Below are 21,879 nucleotides of genomic sequence, written 5' to 3'. Positions count from 1 at the left end.
AAACAAACTACAAAATGTGGTAGGAATAGAAGTTGGAGGGTAGGTAATTCAATTAAGGTTTCATCCAAATACCATACATTGTACATGATTATTCCATTTAATCCTCCTTTCTATGTTAGATTGTCCCTTTTCCCAACCAAACAACCAATGAATGTACATAATATGTAATTACGTTTTTAGATAATAATAAAAGAATAAAATACAAATACGATAAAAGCCAAGTCCTTGTGCTATTGTGTCCTGTATTAAAAGTCATTGTGTGGTTGTCTATCTTTAACCCAAACTAAGCAATTTAAGAAACTATTGTGCTCACTTCTCTTGGATTGATTAATGAATGATAAACACATATGTACATATACAAGGTAAGTACGTTCCTACTAAATGGAAGTGTTTTTCTCTCCCTTCAATCCATCTAACTATTTCCTTTTTCATTCATCTCAACGGATAAATAAATGCATGGGGGAAAATACATTGGTTACTACTACATATTATTTATTGCCTTTCGAATTGAATTGACTTATATATTTAAAGTGTACCCATCTACGTCCTATATACGTAAGAGGGTGGTCTGAAAAGTTTCCAACCTAAAAAAGATACAATACATTTTTATGTTTTTTTTAATTTTATTTACCAACATAGTTTCCATGTTACTCTACAGACTTCTCCCAGCGATGCTCCCATCTCTGAAACCCGTGGTATATCCAAGTATCAACTACAATAACTAATCCGGGCCAAAACTCGGATTAATTGCAGCTGAATTGCGCAAACAGAGTGATACTCGATTTTGTCAATTTCCATAAAAAACATTAACTCACTCAAAGGACTGATACATAACAACAGCGCGTCCAAAACGGCTGAAGCTTTGCTGAGTAACTGTCAACAGATGCTAGATAGATGTGACTATCTATTATTTATAAGTGCTGCTATCTTCACGTTTAAGTTGGAAACTTTCCTGACCACCCTTGTAAATACTAGAGTCCGGGTTGTGTCTGAAAATCCTGGACAGGCCGTAGACCCTTATGATATGTAGTTGACCGAACTTTAAAGAAGTTCAGTCTATGACATGTCTCAAAGGAAAATTTCTAACACTTCGATTTGATTTAAAATCAGCCCTAGACGGATTATATTGATGAACTGTTGATGAAGTTATAGAAATAAGCCCTCGATTTGATAACGATTAAATTTCAGTCTACAGTATAATTTTTCGGTTTGTACCGGAATATCGGTCCCAATCTTTATAGAAAAATCACTCAAGACTAAAACGAGGAAAAAATTCGATTTTGGACCGAGTCTCAACACTAGTCACAGGGATTTTATTCAAGTTTCTGGGATGAGTTAAGATACCTAAGAAGGCCAACTATACTTATGAGCCCTCCTTTGATTTGAAAAGATTAAATTTGGCCCCGATATATTTTAAACAAAATATATAAATTCCTGATTTATTTAATTGTGCTGATGATTTTGCTACTTTAAGCGCAATTTTTAGCGACTCCAAAGAATTATTCATAATAATTTGTTGATTGAAATTGTCAATAATTTGTCGAAGAATAAAAAAACTTAGAATCAATTTCGAGAAAAGTCATTCTAACTTGTATTTGTGTTGATGGGATATATATACATTAAATATTGAAATGCAGAGTTAAACTTCAAACGGACATATATGTCAGGCCTGAAAGTATATAAATACTTTGCCTATAAATTTTTTAAATGATGGAACAAAAAGTATATAGAGATTATCCAAGAGTTCTTTTGTGAGCAAAAAACAAATCTCGTAATCTTAACAATCCTCTTAAAAATTATCTGTGAAAAAAATATAAAAAATTGATTGCTAGCCATTAAGACTCATTCTTCATGTATGTAGTTACACACATAAAAGCCCTCAACCTTTTGACGGAAAATAATTAATCAATGGGCCAAAGGACAAAAAAAAAAAAGAATCAGACAAAGTTAATTTATCAATTTAATAGAATATCAAATGGTGGTGATGATGGTATGAGCGGCTTTGCCCTTTTTCGATTAAGGAATATTGAAGAAGAGAAATCCAGTATAATATACGAGTAATCCTAACTCTGAGGGAACATTATCATTATTGATAAATACCCGAAAAACGAGAAACTCTAATACCCATATGTATGTCTGTTGGTTATTTGTAAAGAGACTTGAAAAAGGTGAGAGACTGAACATGGAAAAAATATATCACCTTGAATACTAATGATAGGTAAAAAATTGTCTACTTGCGCTATGAGCATCTTTTGAGTCGCACTATTGTTAGGGATGGGATTTTTGTAGAAATAATACTCCTCGCATTCTACAAATATGTCCCACCTCTAGGCCTTTTTTGATCGAGGGTTTGTGAATGAGTAAACATAGTTGAGGTAGATATTGTTCATCCATTATTATTTTAACCAGTATCTTACTCAAGAGTCTTTTCAGTTCTAGGTATAAATATTTATATATACCATGTACAATTTAAAAATGAGGTAAAAAATTTGAAATTTAATTTCTTAGAAACATCAAATTTCACACAAAAAAATGGTCTCAATCATAATTAGGTGTAGACATATTCTGTAGATGAATTGTTTATGACGTTATATTTGTTTTAAAGTTGTAAAAATTGATCTTCAATAACATCACATGACGTGTAATGTGTTGGACAAGTATTATTTGTAGAACTCATAAATGAGGATAAGGGAGAAAATTGGTGAAAAATTATTTGTGGAAAAATTGGTCAACTATTTAATTTTGGTCCATGTTAAATGATGGCCCTCTGGAATAAAATGGGCTTTAAAAAAATCCCCAGAACCAAAAAAAAGTTCGGCCTTGATTGTGCCTAAAAAGATATCAAAATGATATGATAAAATCACATAATAGTTCCTAATAATAAGAGCTGGTGGTATCATTAAATAAAGTGTTACACTTGTAAAGCGTCTACATGTTGCACCTTGTACTACACCCTTTTCATACAAGTTACAACTTGTACACCACATGTACAATATATATGTAAGCTGAATATTTGTGTTCCTAGAATATGTAACTTCTGTTTCATTTTTCGTTTTGTGTATACAATAAATATATTACTGGATACACAATTGAAAGTATATTCATAAACAAAACATGTGCCGTAAGTATGTTTATACATGCTAAGGATACAAAACAGGTACAGAGTCCATGTCTGTTTACAAATGAGTTTGAGCTCATTATCTTGGCAGTATACAAATGGTCAACGAAGTCCAGATGAGGTTAAACACTCTCTGCTCGACTACATTGCAATCATTTCGGGATACACAAAGTTATGCCATTTTATTCTCATGTTATTTTTTTATGTGCAAAAAAGAAAACACAATTTGCCCAAAAAATACACGTACAAAAACACTTCTCACAACTTCCTTTCAAATGTCATTATAAAAACGTGCAATAATTATTATTGGAAAATTAAAACAATATACATTATAAATTTGTTTAGTCAAAGCTATTAAACTAGAAAAATACTTATATACTAGCTAATGTTGAGACTTGATCCTAGATCTTCTTTTTTTTCGGTTTGGATTTTTTTCTAGACCAATCTGGACTGATATTCATACCCTTAACCATGAGAGGATGTGTGTGGCGAGGAGGGGGGAGGGGAGGTCTATACCCACCTGACTGAAAGGTTGTTTTCAAATTATTTTTAGTTGTTGTCACAATTTTAATTGTAACATTTCCAAAATGTGGCTTTGCCAAATTGTAAAAAAGCCATTCTCCGTATCAAAAAGTTTACTTGTCAATTATTTTCAACATTTTTTCAACAAATCTGCCTTTTCTATAATAAAAAAAAAATTAGCCTTTTGCAAATTTTCTTATATTTTATAAGTCAAATTTGCCATTCATAAAAAAAACCAAAAATATTCTGTCAAATATTTCTCAAAAAGCCGAATACTCCCCAAAAAAATTGTAGCACACCCCTGCAGTTTGAATCCCAGTTTGAAACCTTGGACTGAAACATAAGTTATAGAACGACATTTTTCTTTGCTAAAAAATTGGTGTTAGACTGATTCTTTTGTTGAACAGATTTTTAGTATGAAACCCTTCCAGACCGAAATTGTACTGAATTAGTTAAAACTATAACAGCCTCAGAACGGTCTGTGATTTTCAAACCGAAACAAAACCCTAATACTTACATATATGAACACATACATAGTCATAACAAGACCTTCAAAATAATAATAATATCATAATCCACCCTTATGAGTAGTACTAAATCATTGCACCCTCGGCAATGATTATAAATTCATAATTTATGCTTCAACACGTCATTACTTGGATTAATAACGATAACAACTCGTAAAAAAGCTGTAAAAGTCATAACAGATTATGTATTTATGCTATCTTTGTAATTTTACAACAAGTATCACGTATGTACAAAATACATTTACCAATTTCAAAATCTATTTGAATTCATTTAGTTTGTAATAGTTAACTTGTTCACCAACGAATCATAATGATACTTATCTTTTTCTTTTGATAACAATTTAATATTTATTTTTAGAAATGTTCGCATATTCTTAAATTAAAATGAGAAAAAAAAAAAAAAAAACACTCTACTCCCATCATTTTTTTTTTAATTTCAACAATAAATATTGTGGAAATGAATTTGATTAAAAATTTAATTATTATCTTTCTTTAAGTAAATATTATTAGTATTAGAATAGTCCAAGGGTTTCCAAAATGAGTTTCTACGGAACCCAAGACATTTTTAATAGACCTTCCGGGTTCTGCAAAAAAAAAATCCCCATCGATGTTTATTCCATAAATTTTTATAATTATTGGGGATGTAATTTCCCATTTATTAACAGATCCCATTGGGATTGATATGGCTTCCAATTTGAATATAAATATTATCTCCTGGCCATATAACCGATTTTAAAAGCCTGATTTAAGGATAGTATTATATTTAGATATTAGTTAGTCTGAAAGATCAACTTCTCTTTGTTACGATTCCACACCTGTACACATCAAACATATTTATTTACTTTGGGTCAGAAGATAAAGGTATGAAATGATTTATCAGTATCATTCCACAGATTCGTCTCGAGATTTATTTGTATGATTACTGCGGGATCCTTTTGAAGATTGTTGGTATTGAAGGCAAGCCTCCCTTTTCTTTTCCTCACCACGTTAGTATGAATCAGGTTTTTCTTTATTGCTCTCCCAATATTTATGAATTCATAAGGATACCTCTGATAAAATAAATGAGACACATCTTTTAAACATTCCAACTTTTTTTCTCCAACATTGGACTCAAAATAAATAACTCTTTGCCTTATGGGTTCGTAAACACACCGCCTTGGGTGGTTGTTGCTACTTTCCTTGGTCACTATTTGAAATGACAAATATACAAAGGGTTCATAGAGTTAAAACACCCATCAGGTCATTAACAAGAGGAGCCATCCTCCTAAGTGAAGGACCACCTTAAAATCAACCTTTAAAAGGCTTTTGTTTCTTATCAATGCTCTTACGTAAATAAAAAAAGAAGATAAAGATTTCATTCCTAACTGTGAGCTCCTTGAGTGCCCGCATGAGTAAGAAAGATTTAAGGAATTACCCCAATATTCTATGTATGTTATTTTTATTTGTATTGTCAAGAAATGAAAGGATTGCAAAATTCAGACAAATTTATTATCGTTAATAAAGACTTTAATTTCATTTGATGTTGGAAATTAGGGAAATGACTTCTTTTATCAGGGAGTCATACAGAGGTTGGGGGGTAAGTTGTTGCATTTGAAGCATCAATGTCATCTTCCCTTTAGTATAACACTAAAGAAAACACCATTTTATTTTTATTTCAAAAACCCTTTTCAAACTGTCACAATTGCAAATGCGTTACAGTTATTCTGAAAAAAAAAAAGTAGGGAAAGAAGAAGAAGATAAAAACTCCAAAAGACCAAGTCCAATATATGCTCCAAGTCCTGCTTCTTCATCATCAAACCTCCCCTCCCCCCTTCCTTTTATATAGGTATATATGTAATTTGAACAAAACATTTTTGTCTTCTTTAATTATTTGAATGGATAAAAAGAGAATTAGCGGTACGTCAAAATCAAGACAATATTGTACTAAATCATAAAAAAGAGGAAATCCATATTTATTTTTTTCTTCATATACATCCCAATATTTTATAAACATAATTGAGTCAACAGGATTAGTATTTAAATATGTCAGATGAGATAAGATAGCCAAGAATATTAGCTATAGCTTAGAATCCTTACTTGATTTGAATACTTATATTGGCTCCGATATGGCTCTTCAAATAAAATTTCTGATTATTTCCCTGTGATGACCAATTTTGGGAACTTTAAGTGAGATTTCTAACACGCCCATTAGGTTAATAAGAATAATTTCATGATAGAAATGAACAATAATACGTCAAAGAATATAAATCCAATCCGAACTTAATTTTGTGATACATTTTGTTAGTTTGCTTTTGTGTTGATGACCAATATTTGAGAATATTTATCTCGAATGGGAGTGCGAGAGAGCTCCAAAATTCCTCTTTTCTCTATACATATCTACTTCATTTTGTAGAACATAACAAATCCATCGTGTAAAGATAAAATAACAGATAGAAAAAAAAAAAAACTAATTATAAAAATTCCGTGAGTATTTAAATGGAACCCCTTAGTGAGCCAAAAAAATCATTAATACAAGAGTCCTCTACAAATCCAAAAATAAATTTGTCAAAATTTCCTTACCGCCTATCAATACAAATATTTACATACACATAAAGAAAAAAACCCTCGCATAAATTGTATTTACTTGTATAAACAAACAAAGATAAGGTTGTGGTGTGAGATATGTGTGTGGGACCACCCCATCCTCTCCCTCCAAAGTCCAACCCTGTTTCTTTCTCTTCAACCATTTATTTTTGTTTTTTTGGGTTGACATCTGAGAAATCCTTGGCAATTCATAGGTTTCAAATCCCTACTCTGAAGATCTTATCTGATTTTGAAATATTTCAGAGAAAAATGCTCATTCTCACACTAGGAACCCAAGGTCAGTTGTTCATAGAAAGAAACAAATATGCATGTTATTGTTCGGTACGCTAATTAGAGAGGAATGCATAAAAAAGACGCTAAAAACCATTTTCATATTTTTGTCAAATGTGTTGACATAATATATACATATATGGTCCGTAGACCCAAAAGTAAGCTAGAATGATTTCTCCTCAAATTGAATGTGTATTGTAATTATGCTCAACCGTCACCATCCTCCTTTAACATCTTCTCCGGGCGACTAAGGACTTTTTTTATTAAATATTTTGTAACTTTATGTCTGGCTTTATAAAGAACAAATTCTTTTCCTGATAATTGACTTAAATATAAAATAAATTAAATTAAGACAACAGCCAAAATATTTTTAAAAATCCAAAAATATATTTTGCTAAAAAACAAACAAGAATTATCAATACTCTTTTGACACTTATTAATGAAAAAACTTTAACCACCTTCCACACCCAAAATCGATATTGATTAGAACAAATGCCCACTTTTTTTGGAAATCAAAATATGTTGGTCATCCATATATTATTTGTGGGATGTATCGTGTTTTTTGACATTCCGTCCAATATTTTAAGGAATGGCGCAAAAAGGCGTCAAATGATGTAACAGTCTTTGCTAAATAACATCATCAAAGATATGAGCCAGTGGCGTAATCTACTTTATCTATCTTGGAGTAATTAATATTCAATGCTTATATGAATGATATATATGACTTTAATTTAGCCTTAATTAGTAATCGTGGCTATGTATGACGATCAGTACCATAACCTGAGTTTTGAAATAGATGAGTTCCTCAACACCTACGCTCCGATTAGCCAGGTTTTAAGGTTGATCCATTCATGCTCATGCTAACCAAAATTTGCAAAATACGTTAAATTGTTTATTTTGATGTTTTAAGATTCTATATTTGATTCGATTGGGCATATATGACGTTATAAAACCTCGGAAAAATGACAAAAGCCATTTTCCGCAAAGTGATGATAATGACATATAGACGACACGCTCGTCACTGCTTGTAGCTGTAGCTTGTTGTCAAATTTGTTGAAAATAAAGCGTTTTCGGTCAGTTATTTCCTTGTTCATAATTGTTAAATTGAGAGAATACTGTATTCTAAACTTTGTCTTCCTTAAAAAAAATCATTTTTCCAATATTGCTGGAAATAAAATTTCTTCCAATTTGTGCTAAAAAATAATAAGTGGTAATTTTTTTAAATAAAAATATTATTTGTCAATATCTTGGCTAGTCCAAAAAATTTTACTGACATTTTTTTTACCAAATTTGGCTTTCTTAAAAAATAAGTTAATGTTCAATTTTTTCATTTCTTACTTTTTAAAATTTTGATTTGGCATCCATAAAAAAAAAATATATATATAACCCCTTGCAACAGCTCTGGTAGAGAGTATTCTAAAATATAAAAATTTATTCAAGTCTTGTTTGCAGGAAAAGTTCAAGAATATAGGATTGCATTGTAAATGAAGCGAAGGAAAGAGAGTCAGACTAAATGAGAAGAACATAAATAACGATAATATATGGACAGTAATGATTCCTTCTCAATCCCATAAATCTCCGTGATAATAAGAATATGAAAACATATGTTGGTGTTTTTTTTAAAAGAAAAAACACATATCATAAAAAAAGATAATGAAAATATTTTATGGATAGAATAAATAAAAATTTAATTCCGTCAAAATGTTTTTGTATATCTATATAAAATTCTAATTAAATTTATACATCGTTAAATAAATGTATTTTTGGGGGAGAAAAAACATCTATATATGTATAAATACATATATAAATTGGAAAAATTTAATAATAAAATTGAGTTTTTTTCCTCGTCTTGAGAACCCTTGGAAACTTTTAGATTTCCTCGTCTTGTTCTTTTTGTTATCATACTTCTTTTTGCAATTCTTTTATTATTGCAAATATACATATATTTTCATACATTTGCATTTGGGTAGTTTGGAAGAAAAACGTTTTCATTGACGTCACATATTGCATTCAAAACAGAAGCAATACTAAGTTAGGGTAAACAAAAAGTGTATTTATTGGCGTATGGGTTACTCTACGAGGAAATAGATTGGACTCAAATTTGGTATATGTCATGTGATCAATAAAGATAGTTATACTTAGAAATGAAATGTTGGATCCGTAGTTCAATCCAATTATGAGTTCCGAGGTCTTAAAGATGAAGAAATTATACTTTGGAAGATGTTTGGAGTAGTGATTTATCGTTAACCAAAGCAATGATATGCAAGTATAATACCTCATTAAAAAGCCAATAGTAAGGTAAACAAAAATTTTATGATAAATTATGAAAAAAAAATGTGAAAAAAAAAGGTTAGCCATGATCTTAAATATTTAAAAGTTGGTAGTTTTGTATTTTTTTGAAATTTTAGACATCTATAGATAAAGTGATCACTTTAAACTTTTTTTTTTTAAAGATTTATGAATAATAAATTTTAACTTTTTTTAATATTCCTTTAACTGGTTGGATAGAGTTGCACTGATTAAGTATAAGTCAACATTATAGTATTACATTTACTCTGTCTAACCTAGGAATCTTGTGCGAAGTCCAGATTTAATAAGAAAAAGCTAAGTACTAATTCTTAATTTGTGTGTGAAGTACTACTAGAATCGAATAAAGAATTCAAATGTTTTGACAAAGTAAAATCTTGTTGACTTGTCTTATTTTTATTTATGTTTCGACATGGATTTAAAAAAAAAAGATGTGATTTCACTCAAAGTAGTTCTTAGAAATAATAATACAGTGTGCTTCAATGGAACACACTGAACAAAAGGTTTTTTTTTAAATAAGCAAATGAAATATTCAGTTATACATACATTTTGGTAAAAAATAATCAACTGTCAATCAGGTGCATATATAATATGCTTGTTGGTATATTTTACTTTCAATATATATATGTATGTATATTGTATACCTACCTAAGAATATTAGTTTTTTTCATTATTTTAATTTACTCTTAGAAAAGGAAAAAATAATGTAAATAAAAGTTTTACTTTGAACTGAAAGAATTAAAAAAAAGAAAGCGTGTATTATTACTATGGGTACATACAAGTATTATATCAATAGTTGATGTACTTATTTTCAATTTCTATGTAGGCAGATATAATATTTTTCAGTACACAAAAAAACAACAACAAAGAATATTAACTTTGTAATCCTAAAAATACAAAGATTGTTTGAAAGGAGAACAGCTTCTCTGTCCTGACTTTTCATTAAATTAGCTGCAATCAAGTATGATAGGAAGGAAATAAACACAAATTCAATTTATTATTAAGCTAGGAAATAGGCAAGAATACCTCCGTTTTCGAAGCTGAGTACTACTATCAGTCCAAGAGCGACATACACTATTAACTTCCTAAGAAATACTTAAAGTTAATCTTCGTCAGTTATTAGCACACATACTCGTAATTACACTTTAAACTTTGATCATCTCTCCTCAAGAATGGAAAATAAATAAAACAGCTTTATAAAATAAAAAGTTCAGGTTGTCAAAAACAATAGAACTTGCACGGTAAAAAATGCTTAAGATGTACAACCCTAGTCATCACACTTGTCAATAAATTTATATCTAATGAATAGCTGTTTTTTCTTTCAACATTCTTCAAATTGGGAGGACCACCATGACATTTTTCAGTTACTATTGCCCAAAATGCCAACGATTTACAACTCTAGTTACAACCCTACCTTTGAAAAAAAAAATAAAAATATGTAGCACTATCAAGATAGGATGCACTGACTCAGTGAATGAAATATATCAAGTACAATATTTTTAAAGGTAACTTAAGAATGGGTTAAGAATAGGGTTGTTTAGATAATTGAAGCCAGAATAAGAAACTACCGGGATTAAAGATAACCTAGTCTTAAGTTAATAACCTAGACATAAGCCCCCTATATTATGTAGAGTAGTAAAAGATAAGAAACTCGAACAGTTTTTTATCATTTAATATCTAAATCCAATAATATTGACCTTGTACTACCTATATGGCTTTAAAAAAATTGGTTAGACAAATAAATATTTGACAATCAGTAACAAATATCTATGTATTGTAACCGAGTCTCTTTTTCGTTTATTGAGACTAAGGTGTTCATTTATTCTTTTATATCGTTTATATCAAATAGTCCTCGTACATAGATATTTGTGTTGGGTTATGGTCTAATAATCTTAGACAGGTCTGAGACCGTTATGACTTTTAGAATACCAAACTAAATAAGTCCTTTAAAGAAGTTCAGTATGAACCATTCTAACAAAAAATAGACACCAAAAATTCGGTTCACAAATTTGAAAACAATTAAATTTTGGTATTTTGTCTGAGATCCCTGTCTAGACCAACATATCAGTCAATAAAAATAATATAGGACCAAAGGAAAAAAACAACAACAGAAACGGTTTTGTACGGAGTCTCAACCCCACTTCGTATGTACCGAGTGTTTTTTAGAAATGAAAGTGTTTTTGTTTTGATTTACCCTCTATAAATGGTAAAACAGAGAGTAAGACAGGAGTGAATATCATTCAAACACGTTTAATTCCCGAGTAAAATATGGTGATTTGCTCTTTTTTATGATGTTTTTATCAGTTCATGGATTTTTTTCTTCTTCGTTAAACCTAAATCATAAAGAGAGAAACCTCATTAAGAAAAGTAGTACCAGAAGCCCTAAAGGGGAAAAAATGGGTGGACCATTTCAAATCAGAGCCATTAGGAAAATACAAAATGAAATATTTGGTGTAATAAATGGCACATTAGTAGTAAGACTCTAACAAAGGGAAAATTGATCCTCAAGTCATGAAAGGAGTTTCACCTTGTAAATTCCTATATAATAATGAATAAGTCAACAATATTATGTACAAATATATAGTTTACAAATTAAATCTGTAAAAAATCGTATTCCTCAAGTAATGACAATAATAAAGAAGAAGGGAAGACCATTTTGGTTTTTATGATGTAATAGTAGATGCTTCTTTTTTGAAGATGCACATTAGAAATTTCCGTTTTGGGCTTGATATTTTTTTCACAACGGCCTTTTCTGCTGGGGAAAATAAAACAAATGGACTTTGGCACAGTTCAAGGTCTCTCAAGCACTTTTTGTCATAGTGCAAACCATTTTAGTTGACAAAAAAAAAGTATTTTTGGGTCAAAATATGATCCTATGAATAAAAATATTCCTTTATATATTTTTTTAGTATTTTGTTTATCAATTAAAAGTATTGTGCACCTGACATCAAATTTTTATAAGTTATGAACCTTTTTCACAAAAAATATCCCTTTTTCTAAAATTAAAATAGCCTGTATTACTTCAAATGTGGCATTAGAGGCCTTACACTTTTTTGATTGTCCCCAGTAGAAAAACTGTTTGTAGAAGGTGAAAAATATTAACCTGAAAACGGGGTAGTTTAATGTACATACATAGTTTTTATGTGTTATAGAACCCTTCCATTAAATCCACTAATCCACTTTCATTAAGGAGACACTATCATAACTACATGGAGTAGACAAAAAAAAACTAATGATAAAGTGGATATATAAAAAAATTATAATATGTATTAAAAACACAGAAAAAAACCCGCCCCCTATGAATCAAATTACAAAGAATTCGAATAAAATGTTGAAACAAAGCATAGACACACAAAATTATTCCCTCTTTTTTTTTTTTTGGTGTTGAATTTTTATTGTCAAATTGGATTTAAAAACACACAGACACACACACACGAGGGAGTAACTATGAATCATCATTTCTACTAGTTCTACCCCAACTACCCCTCCTCCTCCTACCCCTCCCCATTCTCAAATGGGACGGATATTCTTTACATATATGAATATATTTTAAGCCTTCTTTTAATGGTACCTTCTAAAACAATTCTCTGTTCCTTAAGCCACCCAATTATCTAATATTAACAAGTTACCCCAAATCCCGAAACAAATGGACGGGATTTGAACAAAGGGAAGTTGTTAATCTAGTAGTGAGTGAGCAAGAGAGAAAGAGAGAGAATAGACGTAGAAACAGCAATAAAGACAATCTTTTTTTTACATACCAAAATTCTTATAATCTAACCATTTTGACGAAAATATATTCATCAAGAAAATTATGATTTTAATGGAATGTTTATGTACATACATTGTACCAATATTTGCTAAAAACTAAATACATAAATACACTGTTTGGTTCTAATTCGATTCATTTATTATGGGAGTATATATTTTTTTTTTTCATTTCAAGAGTCTTTTAATCAAATTCACATTGACATGGACAAAGAAGAAAATGTTTAAAGATATTAAAATTGCTCGAATCTCAGTTTTTGTGAAAATGACAACCACAATATCAATTTTGAGTAAGTGTAGGGGCTATCTTGCAATTTTGGGGTTGCTTGAGACGCTAATAGTACTAATAGTACTCTCCAACTAGCTAAGCAACCTACGTAAATTTCCCATTTTAATTGAATATAAGAGAATTCTACAACGAGAATACGTATACGTGACGGTCAAAAACGCAGAATAAAAACTATCGGTAGTATCTCAAAGGCAGCATATTTCACGGAGAACATTTTTCACCTAGTCAAGGACATATAATACTGGAAACATGTAAGCGAAGGCTCAAGTGCGCCCTCTACAAAGGGGATAGAAAAACAAGAAATTACTACAGTGACATAATATAAGATTAAAATACCATTTGTCATATTTTTATAAAAAAAAAGAAGTAATTATGAGCTTTAATTAGTGAAATCTACCTATAACTACATAAAAAAATCAGGTCTGTGAAATTCATGGATCACATTTTTTTATAAAATCCTTTAATTATAGTTTAAAGCTTAGAACAGACTTTTATCTTTAAGTATAGGTTACTCAAAAAAAAAAAAAAAAAAAAAAAAAAAAAAAAATCCTGTAGACCTTCCTGGTATGGTAGAACAGGGGCATGGCTTTCATCGTAAATAGGCTGTTATTGCTTGTGAAGGAAGACATACTGGATAAAAAATAAAGCTTGTTTCATTGTTCAAAGAAATAAAAACTGCCAATTATTTGAATATAATATATGGTTGTTTTTTCATAAAAATATGACAAATGACCTTTTCAACTTCTGTTATTATAGTAATTTCTCAGGTCTTCTACCCATTTTGTAGCAGATGCACTAGAGCCTTCGCTTACAGGGTTCTGGTATTATATGGTCAAGAAAACCTCCTAGAGCTAACAGGTATTTTTTGTCACCTTGTTTAATCGATTTTGGAATAATTAATAAGCGTACAAATGTTTGGTAGGTTAACAACATTTTATTTTAAATGAAATACACTTGCCGGGATTCTAACAATTCTAATTTTTTTTTGTTTCGTAGCACTGACAGTCTCAAACAGTCATGAACATAAATAAACTTATACTGTACATATTAAGTAATATTTGAAAGGTATTTAAGGAAATGCCATTTTGGCCCACGGTAGGAACCACTGGATAGTAATAATGATAACTTTTTTAACCTTCATTTGTATACATATATTAGTATATTACAAAATGCCTTAGGCATTTGGAATGACTCATTTTAAAACAAGGTTTTTCTTTTTCTATTTTTAAAAAGATTGTAGCCGTCATTTTGGTGATTATTATTGAACAATTCATTTATTTAGTGAGCAGAATAATAATGACCTTAGACTTTATGTCTAAAACTACAATAAAAACAACATTACAATAAAGCAAAAACGAATAGAAACGAGTTACACACGTAGAAATTTATAAACAATAGGCTCTAATTTCGACTCTCAATACAAGATATATGTGCAAGGTTTTTTTGTTTTGTTTTTCTTAAAGAAAGAAATGCCAATAAAGGAGCAGTAGACATCCAACAGGGCATGACAATGAAATTTTCCTCCTCCTTCTTCTTGCAGACCAAGAAACAAAATTTACATACAATACGCACATATGTATATATAAAGTATCGAATAATAATAAAAAAAGCATAGTGGATGGATGTTTGTATGTGAACAAGCATCGTTTGTTCTGTCTCTTAAAACAATAAATTATATGTATACAAACTTGGTTCCTTTCTGCATTGGAAGAAATTGATGCAAAAAAACAAAAGAGTATAACATGCACAGTAAGTACTCGGAATGCGAGACACTTGCTGGACCTTGAGTGCTCCAAACGTGGAGTCTGTGTTTTTAATTTGCTTGATAAAAATACATATGTGGGGTAAAAAAAAAGAGATGATTAAATTCTTATGTATTTTTTCACACTATATACATAGAGATAGATACAAATGTCTTTAAATGTGGACACTAACATTTGAATCACATTTATAACTATTCATATTATTATATTTTGGAGGGCTTAAAAAAAGGGATTGGCAGACCGCATATGACCAGTGGGTCGTAGTTTTTCCACTATTGTATTAACTAGGTATAAGTTTCCGTGCTGAAATTATTCTTTTAAATATCCCACGTATTACTAGTGATACGAAAATCATTTAGTTTATTGCCTCTAAATAGATATAGAAACCAACAAATAATATTGTTTAATTATTTTTCGATAAAAAAGTTCTAAAAGATTTTTGATTTACGAGGATTCTTTCTTTCTACATTGCTCGTAAACCAAAGTATTACAGAATATTTCTTTTTGCATGGATATATAGGTAATATTGATACGTCGACAGTACGTCGATATTACCTATGGCACATGCTCCAATGTTTTCAATAATACATTTATTCAATATGTGGTTCATATGTAGATATGAAACGAACCCTGTGTGACTAATCGATTGCTGATTATTTAGTAGGATACATGTATACCCTATATTTATTATAACGTGGGTTTATAGAGTACGGACATTACACATTCAGTATGTGTCCAAACAAATCTGGTCTGGGATTATTTTATACATACATAGTTGTAATATTAATAACTACCCTCCAATAGGGTGAACCTTACAAATCAATGTTTTTCCTTACTACTCTCACCCTTCCATTCTTTTTCCTTTATAATAAAAATCTGCTGTGCAAAATATTTTTGACATTAATAAATATTTATTCTTTTGCCCTATATTAAAAAATTAGGCGGGAAAAAATTGAATATCTCCAATGTTTTCCTACAACATACAATTACAATACCAACTTTGTGTGTAGCATAAATATAACCCTTTTTGCCTTTGTTGTTTTAAGATTCAATCTTTTAAACATCAATTATTACATTATTAAATATATATTGTATTACAGGTTACTTTATCTGCAAAAGGAACCATTAGCTGATTCACTCTTCTGTTCTCCGCAGAAGTCCAATTTTAATTCCATTTGTGTTTAAAAATAAACATGTACGCAAAAATTTAGAATTTTACTCAAAAGTTTCAGAGCCAATGTCCACCGCTCAAATGTTACAATTTTTGAAATGGAATATATTTTCATTATTTAAACCGAACGAGAGTGTGAGAGAATAAAATTTAAAACAGTGATTTTTTAATTTATTCAATACCTTCCATAGGCAAAAGGAGCAGGGATTCGAAAGCCCATATACATACTAATGTTTCTAATTAAATAATACACTTCTCTTATTCGGTTCCATCGTTGAATTTATCATTTTCTTGACGAGTTATTCAAAGTTGTGTTCTTCTTTGCTGGTCGATGTAACATCTGGGAATGCTAAGGGGTTCTCATTTGCTCTCTGAAGGATGATTCATAACTCCCCCTTCCTCCCTCCAATACCATGAAGAAAGGATTAGTCTTTATTTTTATTCTTTTAGTAAATTCAAATTAAATTTTATAAGCATCCCTATATATACATATTATGTAGATATTAAATCCGCAACAGAATGAATTGACATAACATCTTTTGATTTTTTTCACAAAATTTAATAAACGAATATTTTAATTAATCCATCAATCCTTGCATCATGATTTTCATAAAAGAGTCCATGTATATATTTGAGTCCTCATAGATTAATAATAGTTTATTAATAAAAATTATTTAGCTCTTTGTTATGGACATACTGGCTTATGTATTTCTTTTGATAAATAAATTTTAGATCTTTTTTCGATTTGGTAACCCCTTCAAAAAAAAAAAAAAAAAATGTTCCGAATTATTTTCTTTTTATAAATTATAATTTAATTTTGAGATTTCTTCTCAAATCACCTTTCTTTAAGGATAGAAATTTCCACTATTTTAAATCATAACCTTGTTATCGTTAATTTCTTCATTTTCCCCTAATTTTGTGACCGTCAAAATTATTTAGTCATATAAAATATTTATTGCTGGGGCATCTGCACCTGATTATATTTGCAATTGGAGAGGGAAGGGGGGTAAATTTTATAATGGTAATGCCATAATCACAAAACTTTACAATTATATTATAGATCTATTACACTTGGACCCCGTCCACAAGGCAACGCCATTAAACGCTGTTATACATATTTATTTTATTCGGGATCAGAAAATTTCACGTCCACACACCAAATAACATATAATAATAGGGTTGGGAAAAAATAATTACGTATTTTGAGCTTTATTGCAATGCTTTATAAGAAGTGTAACAGTTATCTGATTTAAGCCAAATATTCTCCGTTCTGTTCGATAACTAGTTACCAACGAGAATTCAACTTCATAATGCCCTTTTCGTTGAAGCTAAAAACTCGCACGACCCATTTTCACAGGCCTCGATTTAGGCCGAATTTCTTCCCCCGAGCATATTGTCAATATACAGAAACAGGTGGTAGTCACTTGGTGCAAGGCCCATACTGTAGGGTGGATGCATAAGGATTTTCCATCCGAGCTCCTGGAGCTTTTTTCGCGTCGTCAAATGTATGTTTTGCCTGACGTTGTTTCCTATTCACCAATGCTGGCCCCTTCTGTTTGATCGCCATCATCAAAAGTCGAGTTGTTCATAGTAAAGGACATAATTGAGCTGGGGGAAAAAATCATACTTGATGCACGATAATTAACGACTGAACTGGCAAAACGCACCACTGTCGGAAAATCGTTTGTAGTATATACTCACACCTTTACAAAACGATATCATATCCTCCGATGATATTTATAATGAACTAATTCTCCAACCTAATATAAATATAACTAGAATGAGAGCAGTTCGGATGAAAATGCAGCTTTTTTTTTGTAGTGCATTACACAGCTGAAACTTCGGTCAACATCTGAATATATGTTACTAAAATATCTTTTTTTTAAGAAATTTTTTTCTTCTTCTCTGTTGACCGATCCTTTCATTCAGCTGAGGCGTTGTTGCTCTTTTAGTTCTTTATATGTTTTCTTTGATACACACGAATTTGAAATCTTCCTAATCTGTGATGGTTAAGAGTCTTGATGTACCTAATGGGAACTAACAACTTGTAGAAATAGATTTTTCAAATTATTTTACGATTAAGCGGCGTTTTCAGATTCCTCCACTCTAGTAGCAATTTTTCAAAAAACGTTTCCTTGTGGACGGGGTGTTAGTGTAAAAAAATGACCATTTTAACCCTATAGTTCCTGCACTGGCTGGGGGCAAAGGTCGATGTCATCAGCTACTGCTTGTAACTTATCTCATGGTTGATTTAGAGAAAAACAATGTTTTAGGATAGACATCACCCAATTTTTATATAGATAATAATTACATACCTGTAAGGAAAAAATAAAGATTATTGTAAAAAAAAGCAAGCAAAGTAGGATTTGATCTACATTTAGATTTTTTAATATACTGATGTAAAAATAGGTCTCTTCTTCTAAATATATAAATACAGTATACATATATGTGAGGATGGATACTCACTGTAGAAACATAGGAACGTACGTACGGTTGTAGAAAGATAATCATAATATGAACAGTGTGAAAGAGAATGATTATGTTAATCTAAGCGGAAAATTGAATCTCATTTTTTTTTTGTGAAAAAAAAATCTTATATCGTATGTAGTCTACTTTTTTTCTCCATTATTCAACGTCTAATATACGAATAGATATAGTTGATGCATATGAAAAATAATAAAAGTAAATACAAGACTTATGTAAGTTTAAATAGCAAAATATTTTTGTCAAATCATTGTATGTGGTGCGTCAATAATACAAGATTATTAAATAAAAATTTAAGATAATGAAAAAAAATCGATTTTATTTTTTTACTTCATATTTACATACTGGTCAATTATTCACAAACATATTTTAGTCAATTAGAGGCTTATTATTCAATTTTTTTGGATGAGTTAAATACCCAAGGAATACATATATTTATAGTTTTGATCCTGTAATTGAATTAAATGTTTGTTAAAATTTGTACTCTTCCACGCATTATCGTTAATTTATATATACAAATTATTCATATTAATTATGGGAGTCCCACAAATTGCATTGAAAGTAAACAAAATTGATCGTCAGAATGGGAAATGATAAATTTTATTTATGAGGTCATATAAGTCCTAATATAAGTCTTTAAAATCAAATAAATGTTTTAAAATATAGTTCATTTTCTTGAGTATCTTAGCTCATCTCACAACTGTGAATACAAACTTACTTATACTTATACTTGACTTAAATATGTTTAAAAAATTATTTGAAGTAAAAAAATATATTGAGATTTTCTTCTTTTCTTGATTTTTGATCAAAATTGTATTCATGTTGAGCCACCACATAAATAAAATATTTATACAATATACAATTTACCTACCAAATGCTTTGCCATTCTGATTATCCAGGAAATATATTGATCATGAGTGCATCAAAGGATTGAGATGAATGACAATGATACGAAGAGTTGAATATCATGCCCCGCCCTCCCTCCCTTCCCATAAAACTCTATCAGATTATCATTTTTAATTAGAACTAATAAATGATTTTTTTTCTCTTTTTTCATTTCTAATCCTCATGAAATCTTCTTATATATACAAAACATAATCATTTTACCTACCACATAACAACCACTCATGCCATCAGAGAGGATAACTCTTTTTAAGTATATCTTTAAATACACTCTGTGGGTTTATTACTAGGATTTATATTTATTTTTCTAACGATTCATTTTCCAGTATTGTATATTTCTCATATGAATATGAATATATATATATTTTTAATTCAGTTGCTCTTGACTTGTATTCCACTTGTAGGGCAGCCAACTAAGCAACTAATTCACTTAAATCAAACTCAATCCGACATAATTAACGATCTTTCACGTTAGATATTCTTTCATATGTATGTATGGTTTTCAGTCTGAAATACTCAACCTGTCTGAGATCGTTATGATTTTTGGTAAGCCGATTAAATTTGGTAACTTATGGAAGTTCGGTCTGGAGTGGTCTCAATCAAGATCGGTCCGAAAGAAAAATTTATTCTGGATCAGACTCATTTAAAATTCGGTCTAGACTGATTCTATAGAATTTCATTACCTCTAATTTATCACACAACCTTTCCTCCGAAAGAAGAAGTTTTAAAGCTTAAAATCAGTAGGTAGTGTGGACCGAAATATTGGTACAAATCGCCCTATAAAAATCACTTAAGAAGAACCAAGACCTTGGATCGAGTACATCAGAGAAGACTGAAATTTTGCTTAGAACTGCACTCTTCACGTGTTAGGTTCATTTTTACACCTTTCAGACCCCTTCTCAAATTTGAAGATGATTTACCGTCTAAATTAGGCTTTAATGCGTTTATCACTTGCTTTCTAAAATTTAACTACCAAATTAAGAGGTTATTTTATGATTTTTGGTACAGATAGAACAAGAACGTGTGGCAAATTTTAAACTAATTGTACTGTCCCAAATATCAAAATTTAACAATTGTTAAACAAAAAGGAGGATCTTGTGTTATGTTCGATAAAACAAGGAAATGGCAAATCATTCAGCACGCCTTAGACACCTACAATTATTAAAAAACAAGGTGCTCATATTTTTAACTGATAAAACAAATGCTAAAAAAAATAAATAGTATACTTTTAAACTTACATTTGGTAGAATTGTACAAAAGGCCTAAAAATGGCAAATTTTGACCCTAAGATTACTTTTTTCACTTCAAAATAAAATTGCTTGGGAGGCTCAAACTTTGCAAGATTAAGTTTTTTTTGTCCTCTGCAGAAAAAGTATTTCTGCTGGAGGTGAAAAATATAACCCTGACAATGGGACAGTCTATATTTGTATACTAGTAGCATATATATGTTCTCCGCCTTTTCTGATGTTGTTACGCTTAGTACATATTATGCGTACAAAATCTTTCAATTTTCCCTCCTAAATAAATATAATATGTCGTAAATCAATAGCTATTGCTTCTCCATCCTATCTAAATATGCTGTACATATAGTCAGAAATCCCAAATTTTCATATTTATCTTTATATTCCTTTATATATATATATTAAATATCGTCTTGTCGTTTTTTTATATAATTTTTTTTATTTTATAAATGTATATTTTGAAACATACGACTTTCTATCTTTCTATATGGATAAACATATATGTAGTTATATATAAATTAAATCCCATGGAGATTTGAATGCCATTCTAAGATATGAACAATTTTCCAATAAATGAACAATATATATATAAAGTATACGAATTCATATTAATAATCATAAAAATGATAGACTAAAAGATATGAAGCCTCTTAAAAAATATAGTCAAAAAATCTTGAGTCATGCAGATAGTCCTTACATTTTTATATGCATAATGTAATAAAGTAGGCAGGCAGATTGGAGAAAGCGATTCTTATTAAATGAATGGTATTACCTATAGTTGTAAAAAATATGACCTCAGACAATTCTAAGAATTTTTGTAGTTGCAACCTGAACAGGGTTTTTATTTTCTAAAGTTGTTATGATTAATTTTAAATTATTAAGGATATAAATTCTAAGTATCAAGTGTGTGAACTCAAGTATTATGGAGATTAAATC

General features: G+C 30.0%; 1 protein-coding gene across 2 annotated transcripts in view; it reads right to left on the bottom strand.

Annotated features, from left to right (window-relative positions):
- The window catches only part of Ten-m (teneurin transmembrane protein Ten-m), a 397,884-nt gene that overhangs the window by 58,860 nt on the left and 317,145 nt on the right, over positions 1-21,879 (bottom strand). The window lies entirely within an intron of this gene.

The sequence above is a fragment of the Lepeophtheirus salmonis genome, chromosome 5 (assembly GCF_016086655.4).
Source record: "Lepeophtheirus salmonis chromosome 5, UVic_Lsal_1.4, whole genome shotgun sequence".
Lineage (NCBI taxonomy): Eukaryota > Metazoa > Arthropoda > Copepoda > Siphonostomatoida > Caligidae > Lepeophtheirus > Lepeophtheirus salmonis.
The sequence above is the reverse complement of the archived record's forward strand: the minus strand, read 5'-3'. Positions and strand labels throughout refer to the sequence as shown.